Source organism: Ipomoea triloba, chromosome 4 (genome assembly GCF_003576645.1).
Source record: "Ipomoea triloba cultivar NCNSP0323 chromosome 4, ASM357664v1".
NCBI lineage: Eukaryota > Viridiplantae > Streptophyta > Magnoliopsida > Solanales > Convolvulaceae > Ipomoea > Ipomoea triloba.
In genome coordinates, this window is record NC_044919.1 from 15,052,580 (window position 1) to 15,066,711 (window position 14,132).

A 14,132-nucleotide genomic window follows, 5' to 3' on the forward strand; every position below is an offset into this window, starting at 1 on the left:
GGCATTGTTAATTCTTTTATTATATATATATATATATATATATATATATATATATATATATATATATAAATTTGTTTATTTATATAAATAAGAGAAGTAAGAGATGTATATATAATACTACGTATAATATATGGCATACACTCACACACATGCACTATTTTTTTTTGTTTTTATAGGTCTCCGCCTAGGCGCTAGTCTACCGCCCTCCTAGCGCCTACTGCAACCATGCTTTTAAATCAAAATATAAAAATATTATATTTTTTAAAAAAAATATTACACTTTCTTTCTTTCTTTTCTTGTTCCAAAAAAAAATGAGAAAGTATAATATTTTGAAGAAAAATGTAATTTGGCCAGAGCAACTGAAACTGAAAAAAGTTGAATAGTTAAGATACTAAATTGACAGTTTTGAAACTCGTGGACTATAATTAACAAGACTCCAATAATCATAAGACCAAAAGTGAAATTTTCTCCCAAAAAAGAATCTGCAAAAGGTTATAAAGTACATACACACGACATGGACCCTAAACATTTGTATGAACCAGTTCAAATAACAAGTTTACCCTGTTATTGACCCTTGGAGAATAAGTTCCCTAACAGTGTTTGACAAGTTCACGTGACTCACATTGTAAGACATACAAGCACTCTAAACTTAGATACACTTTCTTCAGAGTAGGTAGAGACAAATGATCATACCATCAGTGTAACTGAAAAGGAGTTGTGTTTTCTAAAACTATCAAAACGGGCCAGCGGGGCAGGCTAAAAAGCACGCCTTAAAATGGGCTTAAAAGGGCCACCCCCTCTAGGCCCGCAGGAGCGCGCCAAGTTTTTATTTTATTTTTTTAAAAAAATACTAATGAATTAGTTATTATTTGTGAAGTATTATCCATTATTTAAGCATTTATCCATCATGTAACTAATAAATCTAAAAACAACTACTCAAAATCCATCACGATATAAACATATATAAACATATACTCATATGTCAAACATATTACATATATTGATAGTCTGATACACGGACAATTTGACAATGATATATATACTAATTCAACTTTGCATATATAATCTATTAATCATATATGATTATATATAATTAAGGAGTAAATACCATTTGTGGTCCTTCGAGTTTAGTGGTTTCGCCATCAATAGTCCCCAACTTCCATAATTACTATCTATAATCCTCCGAGTTGCAAAAAGTAACATGCTACCGTCCTTCCGTTAGTCGCGACCATCTAAGACGTCAAAACTAGGGATGTTTTGGACTTTTCCCATATTCCCTTCAGTTTTATAAAGGCAAATGGCAATTCAAGGTGTCTAACCTGCTCCATGTCTTCTCTCTCTCACGCTAGGTTTCAGTTTAGTTCAACCCAAGCCCTAACAACATCTTTCTTCAACAAATTTGTTGTGTTCTTCAATTAATCGCATCGTCAATGTCAGTTTCTTCAAGCAGTTCAAGGAGGAGATATAATTTTGGTGACTCTATACACATTCGTGAGTGTGAATGTGGTAATCAATTGATTATTCGAACTTCTTGGACAGATCGCAATCCGGGGAGGAGGTTTTGGCGTTGTTTTTCTTCATCCATGAGCGAACCTTTTGTATTTTTCTATGTATTTAATTTTTTTTGATTTTTTTTGCATCACTGTTCGAGTACATGGTGAATTAATTTATATTTTTATGTTGATTTTAGGGTGGCAATGGTTGTGGTTTCTTTAACTGGGCAGATCCTCCAATGTGTCCAAGGGCTATTAGTATAATACCCGGGCTGTTGAAGAGGATAAATAAAGACAAAGAAGAGATCGAGAATTTGAAGGTCATGTTAGAAGTTGCTACTAAGATAAAAAGGTGTTACAAGCTTACAATTGTAATTGTATTTGCAATTATATTTGTAGTTCAAGTGTTGAGGTACTGTAGTAGTGAATCAGTAGGAGTTGTAAGGATGCTTCCAAGCAGTTGATGTTGTAAGTCTATTTGGATCAGTCAATATATAAGTTCATTCTGCTTATGAATTCTGTCAATTTTAATTGCTTTGATGTTAATTGTGTTAATGTTAATTGCTTTGATCAAAATTCTTTGCAAATGAATTCAACATAAGCAGTGGGCATTTTGTGACCAAAAGAGCCAATTGACCATTCCAAAATAGCTTAGTTTGTTACAAAAGAACATTGTCATATACCGTGGTTGTGCTAACAACATAAATTAGTTTTTTTTACAAAAAAAAGAACACAACTTCATTACCTCACAGCCACTAAGTGTCTAGCACAATTTGGGCAAAAAAGAACTACAACTTTAACACAATTTGGGCAGAAAAACAGACCATAACCCTAAGTGTCTAACACTACCCAAAACAGCTTACCAAAAAAAAAAAAAAAAACCATAACCATAATCTTCACAGCCACTACTGAATGTCAATGGGATCATCTTGTGTATTATTGAATTTTGATTGAACTGAGCGACGGGTCATATATTTTCGACTAGTGGGCCTTCCCTTGGCTTTCTTACTCTCCAATGCCTTGTGGACTTGTTCTTGACTATCATCTTCCTCTCCAACTGGTGGTGGCTGACTTGTAAGTTGTATTTCCTCAGCTTGTGTTTGTGTTGGAAGAAATTGAGAGACCACATAATCAATATCAATGTCTGCTAACCAAGTATCATCATCTTCTTCTAGCAGTGTTGCATTTCCTTGGACTGCTAGCAGTGTACCAGCTTGGACTGCTGGCAGTGTACTTTCTTGGACTGATGGCAGTGTAACATCATGAAGTTTCTTAGGTTTTACCCACACTCTTTTCTTTGGATTAGCCTATAACAAAATGAAACAAACACATAAGGGCAGGATCACCAATGCAAAAATAATGAAATAAATTAATAGCGTTACCAATTTCTCCTTAACAGCAGGATCATTAGAGCATTTCCTTTTATTGTGGCCTTCTTTCTTGCATTTTGTGCAATGCATTTTGACATGGGTCCTTTTTCAAATGGATACCATCTTTGGAAAGCTCATTACCACCTTTCTTTTTCCCAGCTTTGGAATCACCCTCATCAACTCCCTTCCTTCTTGACTTTTTGGGTCTTCTTGGTTTGACGGTGTATAGTGGTGGTAGAAGAGCCTCTCTATCTGTTTCAGGCCACTCACTAGGTCCTGCCATGGGCTTAATGTTACCTCTATAGGATTTCAAGTATGTTGTTGTGAAGTAAGAATGGTGAACATAGTCATGGACTAGACCCCTACCATGTTTCATCCAAATTGAACTTATTGCATCTCTATAAGGAATACCAGTCAAGTCCCAAGCTCTACAAGTGCAACTCATTCTACCCAAGTCTACTTCATGTTGCTCAAACAAAGTATGGATTACCCCACGTGGTTCAAACAAGTTATCATCACTTTGGATCCCAGTATAACCCTCAGCTAATTGTTCATTCACAGCTATTTTCTTAATTATCCTTGGACATATAGGATCAACCCATTTCAGTGCTGCTTTCCTACTTTGATATAGCCTATGCATGATTTTCTTCCTCAAACTTTCAAGACAACTAATTAGGGGATGCTCTCTAGCATCTAAAATAACATAATTATAACACTCACAGGAATTGTTAACTAAAATATCATAGTGTGCAGCTGTAGTAAAATGTGACCTGGACCACTCTAAAGGATGTTTGTCTAATAGCCACTCATATGCCTTGGCATCAATTGTCTTGAATTTTTGCATTGCTGCTCTGAATGTGTTCACTGTTGTGGCCCTAGCAGCTTCCCATAACCCATCTTTGATTGCCTTTCCAGTGAATCCTGCTTGTTTCATGTTGCCATGCAAATGTCTCACACAAAACCTGTGAGTAGCTGCTGGCAGAACACCCTCAAAAGCAAGCAATAACCCCTTCTGTTATCTGCATTACAAAATGTAAACATAAGCAATTCAGTGAGAAGTAAATGAAGAAGTTATGCAATTTAAAGTATAAACACATACCTGAAATAAAAGTCAATTGCACTTCATCTACAGGAGTGATATAAAGATCATTCTTAAGTTGCTCTAAAAACCAAGTCCATGATTGAGTTGTCTCCACTTTTATTACTGCATATGCTAGGGGGGAAACACTATCATTTACATCCACTCCAATGGCCAACAACAACTGCCCCCCCATGCAAACCCTTCAAATGACACCCATCTACCCCAATAATAGGCCTACAATACTTATAACCTTGCTTACATGCTTCCCAGCTCATGTAAAATCTTAGGAACCTTGGCGTTCCATCATAAAGTAGATCACCCAACTTCACAAGGCATGTGCTACCTAGATTAGTCCTCTGAATCTTCATGCAGTAACTCTACAGTTTATTAAAGCATTTCTCTTCCTCACCATAAATGGTTGACCTTGCTTTTTTCATTACCCTCCATGCTTACCTTCTTGAGATTTATATTCCGTCGGTAGTTGAAACCTTCTTTAAAAATTCAGAAGCTGTCCAGTTTGAATTTGATGCAACTTCATTTTGTCACCTCTTAGCAATTGTGCTGGAATTAGCTATGTAGTTGGTGTTATTCCAACAACATCCATCATGCTTGTCATTGATAGTAGTTATCCTCCAGTCTTTTTCAGCAGATTGTCTCCTAAGTGTAATTCTCCAAGGGCATCCTACTTCATTACACTCCACAATTACCCTTACCTTATCATTTTTAACATACAAAATTTCCTTCCCATTGTTCATTGCATAATTGTAAATTGCCTCTCTAATTCAGCTTTAGTCCCAAATGTTAACCCAAGGCAGAATGTAGGTTTTGGCATTTCAATCTTGGCTTTAAATTTTGGTAGCTCATACTGTTTTTCATCTTCAATATCACTATTCTTGTCACTGCCCTCATATAAAAAATTGATTTCAAAATTTCCACCATCTTCTACTGTCAACCCAGTTCCACCATCATCTAGCCCACCAAACTCGACATCTTGATCAACAAATTGCTCAAAGTCCATGTCATCTATATCAACCATACTATCATCAGAGTCACCTTCATCATCACACTCCCATTCACCATCAGTACCTGACTCATTTAAATTTTCCTCAGTCACATCTTCAGACTGCACAACCCAGATCTCAATTTCATGTTGCAACTCTATTTGTGATACTAAATCCCAAATTTCAATGTCTGAAACTAACTCTTTCAATCCATTTGATAGATTGCAAAACAACTTTAAACTATCTATTAGGTCATAACCCAATTCTTTAACTTTATCCTTAAGTGTGAACAATCCCCACTAATTCACATCCATGTTACTAAAACTACTAATCTGTCCTCCTACATAAGTTGTTGTCTCAGTTTTAATAATCCTTCCACCATGCCTTAAAGTCAGAGTAAAACCACCAGGCATATTCTCTGTAAACCAATTCAAAAGTAGGAAAATACAAGTCAAAGGCTAACAAGGCAGTCTTATAAAAGGCATGTTAAAACATGTTCTTTTCTGATTAAAAAAGCTTGGCATATAAGCACTGGTTTCTAAAAGGTTTCCTAACCCTAGACAAAGTGGTCCCTATACAAAGAAAACAAACAACATAACCCAACATAAATCTGTGGACCCCATTATAAAGCCAACCCATACACACTTACTGGACTTCATTTACTGCTTATGTGTTTTTTAAATCAAAATGGGACACTGTTATGTGCTTTGTAAATCAGAAAATGGCAGAAATATATGTTTTTCGCACCAGTACAATAGCAAATGAACTACATTAAAGAACATAGAAAAGGGAAACACATGGTCCCCCACCACAACATGGTCCCCAACAACGCAACAATCATTTTCTTTTAACGTAAGCGTAGCAAAAGCATTGTAAAAAAGTTTGTATAAAAACAACAGCAAAAGAACACACAAATGCCTTTTCTTTATACACAAACGCATCATTTGAAAATTAAAATATAAAATCGCTACTGTGTATTTCAAATACCTGTCGACTGCCCGCCTTGTGTAGAACCCATAGTTCAAAATCGATTATTCGTATAGCCTTCAATGAAAGTGGATGCCTACTTCATGCGTAACAAGACCCATCCATTTTGATTCCCAGATTATGTGCGAATTGTGAGGTTTGATGTTAGGACTCGTAGTTAGGGTTCTGGGTTCGTAGTTTAGGAAATGAATTTGGGAATTTCTGATTTCAAACATTATCTCAATTACTGATTGAAGGGAATATGGGAAAAGTCCAAAATATCCCTGGTTTTGACGTCTTAGACGGTCGCGACTAACGGAAGGACGGTAGCAGGTTACTTATCGCAACTCGGAGGATCACGAATAGTAATTATGGAAGTTAGGGACTATTGCTGGCGAAACCACTAAACTCGAGGGACCACAAATGGTATTTACTCTATAATTAAGTAATGAATAATGATATGCACACTGTAATATATATGACTATATCTTCTTCTCAAAACAATATATATATATATATATATATATATATATATATATATATATGGCCTTATTCATATGAGGACACCTTATTTTGAGGAGTATGAGTATTAATCTTAGCCATCCAATATAATGAAATAAATGGTAGAGATTAGAATTTGATTTGGTAGCTTTTCACGCATTATTAATATATAGAGGGTAAATAAGAGAATTTGGCTTAGGTAGTAATTAAGGTATTGTAAGCATATTGCACATAAACAGTACTAACCTCCAGCCATAGTTGACCTCAGGATTGCCTTGTTTGTTGTAGATGTTGTAGTAGTTTGCAGGGTGTCTCCCACTTACTCTCAGGTTCAATATAGATGGTGTATGAATGTCAGAGACAGTAACCCGAACAGTGGGGGACATGTTCCTTATATAGCCCATAGAACCATCAATATAGGCTTTGTAACGGTTTCCGTTACAACCGTTACATGGCATCACATAATGGCCTATTGAAGGCCATAACTTGCACCAATTATTTTTCCTTAATGGAAAAATGTTACATTCTCCCACTTGGTGCAAGTACAAACTCAAAGAAAACAACAAAAAAGAAAACATGAACTATAGAAACACGTCCTCTTAATATGAGTAGCATCTACTATAATCACAATGTAACTTGTTCTCTAAGCATTTCTCTTGTGGTGATAAAAAACTTAATGAATAAATCTTATGTTTATTCCAGGTCCAAAAATCTATTTTTCTCAACAAAATATGTGCACAATACAATAATGAGAAAATATCTGAATGCTTTAAGAATTTCATATAATAACTGAACCACAAAAGAAATGCAGGAAATGTTAAACTTAATGCAAGATCAGAAAGGAAAAATGTTGAAGAGCAGGGAAAAAGACCAATATAAAAGTACTAATTCTGAGATACTAGAAACTTTTTTTTGCACACAGGCAACCACCAGCATAATAGTCAAACCTCCACAAATATCAAAGAACAAAGAAAGTGGGAAGCGGTTGAAGGGTGCACGCAAAAAAGCTGCTGAAAAAATACAGAAAGACGGCCGCAAGGGTGCCACTTATGACCAGCAGCCAGCACGCCATGACAGTTGAAACTGTCCGCTGAAACCAAAGAAAAAAAAACAAGTGTGCGGTAAAGGGAAAGAGAAACAAAGTGATCTTACAATGTAATTCTATTATTTTTAGAAAAAATGACAATGGACTTAATAAATACAAGTACTTTGAGACATGAAAATAAAATACCCTTATTTTTCAATTTGTCATGATTTGTTGTTTCACTTTTCAAATTACAAGTACCTCTTCTGCACAGTGTGTGCCCTCTTTTGATATGTTGTGTGCTTTCTTATACCATTTGTGTGCTAGCCATGGTGGTGTAAAACGTGTGAATACTAGACTGGTAAGTATAACTGCCTTGAGTGGAGCAACACAAGCAGAGGGAGAATCAACACGAGGAACAACCTGCTACACCACACCAAACGGTTAAAGTAAGCCTAAAGTAGATAAAACAAGAAAGCTGCAAACTCCAAAAAAAAACAAAAAAAAAAAAAAGAAAAAAAAGAGGCTAAAGTGTCATCTAGCACCATGAACTATATTCAATTATTCATGCCGCACCCTGAACTTTCATATCATATATATCAAGCCACAAACCAACAAAAAAATTTCGCCTAGAACTTTTAGCAGGTTTCCCTATCTTCCTGCTGACATGGCGTCTGATGTGGCATTTCTCTTAACCTTATATTGTCCATGTAAGCATTTACATATTTCAAATTAAAAAAATAAAACAAAATTATTATATTAAAATAACAAAAATTTTCTTCTCTTTATTTTCATAATGTATACTTTTCAATTTTGCAATTCCAATGTTTCAATTTTTTTTTCAGAATTTATATTTTTTGACTAATTTTTTGTTTAGTATTTTTTCAATTTTCCAAATTTATAGAAATGCTTTTTTTTTTTGTTTGGTCTTCGGTTTTTGTTTTTGTTTTTTTTTTTAAATTTTTATTTTTAATATCTAAATGTTTTTATGGACAACATAAGGTTAAAAGAAATGCCACATCAGTTGGAAACTTGCGCCATGTCAGTAGGAAGACAAGGAAACCTGCTAAAAGTTCTAGGAGAATTTTTTTTTGGTTTGTGGCTCAATATATACGATATGAAAGTTTAGGGTGCGACATGAATAATTGGATATAGTTCATGGTGCTAGATGACACTTTAGCCTAAAAAAATAAAAAATAAAAAAGAAAAAACCTCGGCAGGTGTAACAAGCGCTTGATCTTCAACATTCTCACTTAGACCAACACCTGGAGGAGCAACCACACGCTCAGAATCCAGCACATGGTCTACGGATTTGCCATGCTTAAATAAAAATAAGACAGGAAAAAAATTAATAAAAGCAATATTGTGCGCACATTAATACTCGAGTAGGCACAAACATATCATATAACAAGCACAAAAGAAACACAAAAACATCAATAGCGAAAATCACAAACCCACCATCACGGCACCCACATCCACACCCTCCCCATGACCATGAGCCTCATCATCTTCAGAAGAGCCATCAATAAGAAGCAAACCAGACGGAACATCATTACTTAAACTACCACTAGGATGAGCCACACCCTGCTTAGAGTCCAAGACATGCTCCACAGTTTTGTCATGCTTATATTTTTTTAAAAAAAGTACGCATTAAAAAATTAGACAACACCGCTGCCATGCACACATAAATGCTAAAGATGGCACACACATATCATATACCAAGCACAAAATAAAAAGAATAACAATAACAGTGAAAAAGCAAAAGCACAGAATGGAAAAAACAAAAAATAAACAAAACTTACCCGCTCACTTCCAACATCACCACAACCATGGGCAGTATGTCATTCATTAATGCCCCTAGCAATATTAGACACATCAACCCACACATCCCCACCAAGATCTTGCGAAATGTCAAGGGTAAATGAAGGAACATCCCTCAAATTAGGCCTTTCCAATATACCACGCTCAACCTCAGCTAATGCATGGATGTTATCAGGGTTACTTTAAAACTTGTCATCATACTGCGTAAACGTCGGCTGCGATGGGTGTTCGTCAGTGGTAACAGGAATGGAAGAATGCGGCTTCAACCCCGTGAGTATTTGAGCAACATCTAAAAGCTACCGAAAGTTCACATCCCCATAAAAACGACATTAGCCTCATTTACCTAGCAAGCTCACTGGTTTTGTCAGCCAGTCGCTCAAGTAATGACTAAATGCAACAAAACAAACAACAAAATCGATTTACGTAAAAAAAAAAATGAATACGAAACTAAATAATAAATTAATACACGTACACTCAATGAAAATTACAAAACTATTACCTTTTGTTGACGAACAAGAGGAGAAGACAGCCCAGTCGAAACACCACGAGTTCCACCCAAATTATCACCACCCTGATCACAACGACTACGGTCATTGGTCACTGCAGCCGATGGAACAACAAAAGGAGCCTCAAGCTCCCCAATTCCAAACCCACCAAAACGAATCTCTGAGAACTCTCGAGCACGAAGCAACTCCGATGCCAACCCACGAAAAACAGGGATATCCTGAGGCACAGCATGCACCGCTGGTCGAACACGATCACAAACAACAACTACAATGTGACCCCATTCCCGGCGAAACAAAAAAAAACATATATTGTAAATAAAAAAAAGCATAACACCAACCCACAAAAAGAAACATAATTAAATAAAAAAAATAAACTCACAATCAAGAACATAATAGGACCCGTAAACCGTGGGTGCCCGCCTGCGCACCACAATGCATGGGTAGACACAAGCTCCTCGATCAGAAACCGACACCAATTCAAATGTGACACAGTAGAGACATCATCTAAATGGTGAAACACAATCTGATTGCAATATCCATTATTCATGCAGGAGATAAGCGAGGAAATCAACAATACCATGAAGTGCCGGTTAAACCACAACCCCCCGTCAAGATCCTCCTGAATAAAATTTGACACCTAAGCCGATGTTACATCATGACGACCCTTCCCAAAATCCACCCGCCACTTAGTTAACAACTTACTCTTCACGTATCTATCCCAACGTGTAATAACAACATCACCCCGTGGGAACCCAAGAATGGAGTACACATCATCCTCCCTAACCAGTAACACCTCCCCCTCACCCAACTGAACACACATCCTCTCAACTTCAAAATTCGCGAACAACCACTGACCCAAACGAACTGGCTAGTCCTTAATCTTCAGCTCAAGAATAGCACCAAAACCCAGATCAGTAATGTCCTTCTTCTGTTGCGCAGTAAGGTCTTCCAACGCCTTAACCAAAAGGGAAGGTGGCACCCTAACTCTTAGACCAGGAAACCTTTCCCGCTCGTCGGGCGTCAAAACAGTATCTGGGACATCCGTTTGGTGGATCCTGCCTGTTCCTTTCTAAGGAAGGATCAAGAGCTTTAACGAAATCATCATCATCAATGGGGGATCGGGACGAACACGCAACCACCTGTGCAACCCTAGCCTATTTTATTGCCACCAATAAACCGTGCACACATGAAATCCACCCATGAACACAACATAACACATATGCACACTATACAACGTATGGCATCTTTCCCCACCCTCGAAAGCATGTAAGGAAGTTAGTATATATACTTAGACACACATTTTTTACAACATTGGCACATAATTAAATGCCACCTGGTACACAACAATCTGACCCGTGAACTCACTCTATGGGTTTGCCCAATTAAACCTACGATTAATTTTCTACACTGTGATTTGATTCACCTCCAAAATCTATCAAACTATAATTTTTTTCGTGTGCCCTCACCAAGTAGGGACACCATAACACACACATCCAATTTAAGAATCTCTTAACTCAAGAAATTAATACCAAAAAAAAATTAATTACCAAAAATTTAAAACCCTTACGATCCTAGCATTTTAATAAAAAAAAAAAAAACAATATGATTAATTTCCCCCTAAACAATACCAGGCACATAACCATCAACAATGTGCGCACAATAAACACACCCGCCCACCCAACATAAACACATCCACTTTATCAAACTCAAATAATTGACCAAATAAATAAAGGAAAAAAAAAGCATTAGCACAACATTCTTAAATAAATACAACATTTAAGCATGACAAACAGTCTTTCTCAAAAATTCTGAACACAACATTGTTAAATAAAAACAACATTAAATCATAAAAAACAATCCTAACATTCTGAACACGACATTATTAAATAAAAACAACATTTAAGCATGATAAATAGTCTTAGCATTCTAAACACATTAAAAAACAAAATTAAAACCAAATGGCCAAACAGATTAAAAACACACTAACAACACTAAAAACTCAGTATTACAAACACAATTATATCCTCAAAAATTAAAATCTCATGCTAATTATTTAAAAAAATGTTGAGTACCCTAATTAGGGTTGCTATTAACATTCAGATCAGAATATGCACAGTATACCACGAATTGAATTTCCGCCCACCACCAAAAGCATATATACTCAGGTACACAATTTTCCCAACATTGACACACAATTGGTACCCCCTTGACACACAATATTTTGAAGAAATAACTCTACCAAGGTCCACAATTTTCAACTTTAAATTTAAAAAAAAAAAAAAAAAAAAACCTCTACCAAAAACTGTAAACAATAAAAAATTTAACAACAAACAATGCAAATAAACCAAAAGATAAAAAAAAACACATTATATATATATATATATATATATATATTTGCGAAAATAACATATTTCTAGTCTAAACCCATTCCCAAACCCAACAAACCTCACTACCCGGCGGCAAATATCCAAAAACCCTACCGGAAAAAACAAACTCTGACCCACAAATACGAAAAGAAAAAAAAAAAAAAACGACGGCGTCACCACACCCACCACTGCCAACCCTAGTACTGTCAAAGCAGGCCAGCCCGCCCCACCGCGGGCCTAATTTTTAGCGGGCCGGCCCGTTAGGCCCGCAGGCTAGGAATCATGCAACCCTAACAGTCTAACACGCCCCACGCGGGCTTTTTTTTTTTTTTTTTTTCAATGTTCAAAAAATAACTAAATTTTAGAAATACTAACATTACGAATTTACAATCCAAATTTTAAAAATTAAACCTAACAAAAATTAATATTAATTCAAAAATTTTTTTTTAAAAAAAAGTAAAGTCTACAATTTATATATTTTATGTTAAAGACTTACATTACTTTTAATTATTAATATATATATATATATATATATATATATATAAAAATTACACAGCAAGGCAGTACGCTGCCTTGCTGTGTAACATATATAATTTTCTTTTTTTTATTTTATAGGGCGGGCCCGCGGCCTGCGCGGGCTGCGGGCCTTAGCGTGCTAAGCACGTTATTGCGGGCCTATTTTTCTATAACCCTAACCCGCCCCATTGCGGGGCGGGTGCTAGCCAGCCCGCGGGTTTCGACCCATTTTGACAGTACTAGCCAACCCTACAACCACCCGGAAACCCCAACTGCGAGCCATGCATAACGAAACCACAATAACCAGATGACAAAAACAACAGCAAGGAAGGAAGACAATAACGGCACCTACATCCCCATCCAAAACCACCCGGAAACCCCAACTGTGAGCCATGCATAACGGCACCCACATCCACACTCAAAACATATAAGAAAGAAATTAAAAAAAAAAAAAAAAAACGAAACACAAAACAGAAAACCGTACCTCTACTCGCAGCCGGCATCTCTTGACCAGACCGCTGATCCCGCTAATGGTCACCACCAACGTCCGCCATCGCTGCAACTTACGTCTACAAAAAACAAGACCACCTGCGGCACCTTCTGCTCCCTCTCTCCACCGCCGGCAACTACGATAGCATCAAGAAACGAAAGGGTTGTGGTTGGTTCGAAAACTGCAAAAGGAATGTCTAGGGAGTCAATAGACACGAGAATTCAGCTACCATGATTAAAACTATCACCACAAAGACAAAAATAACCACAATCCTAATAATAACTTAAAAGATGATAACGCATCCCTAAAAATAAAATTACAAATAAGAAAAATTTATACAATTCAAAATTCCAAACTAACGCAAACCATTAGTCCTCATAATCCTTCACTTGAATACACTTCTATATATATATATATATATATATATATAGGTTTCCGTGTGATTGGCTTTCTCAGGTGCGATTATGCGGTTGCTTTAGGTCCGTGAAACTTAAGATGTGCCATTTTAAAACTTTAGGTGTGTGATTTGTGTTCTTAAGGTGCGTCCAACTGCACGGGAAGCTATACCCGCACCTGAACCTTTCTATATATATATATGTGTGTGTATAGATATATATGTGTGTATATATATATGTATGTATATATTAATTTTTTAAAATTAAAATCTTAGTTTTTAAAATTAAAATTGCACTAATATATAATTTTGATTAAGAATTGACTGGGGACGGGGATTCTCCGTCCCTGCATAATGTTCCGCGGAGATGAGGACTATTTTCATTTCCATGACGAGACCGGGTCGGGATTTTGGGGGACGAGGAATATGCTCTCCTCCCAGCCTCGTTGCTATCCCTAGACTAGACATTACCAAATGGCTATAAATCTGTGTGTTCCGCCTGGATTTTTACCCAGGACTACACTGAAAAAGCTCAGAGAAATATGAATTAGCTATGAGAATTTGTTAAAACCAACTCTGTAAGCCGCCATGGCTCTCATGAGA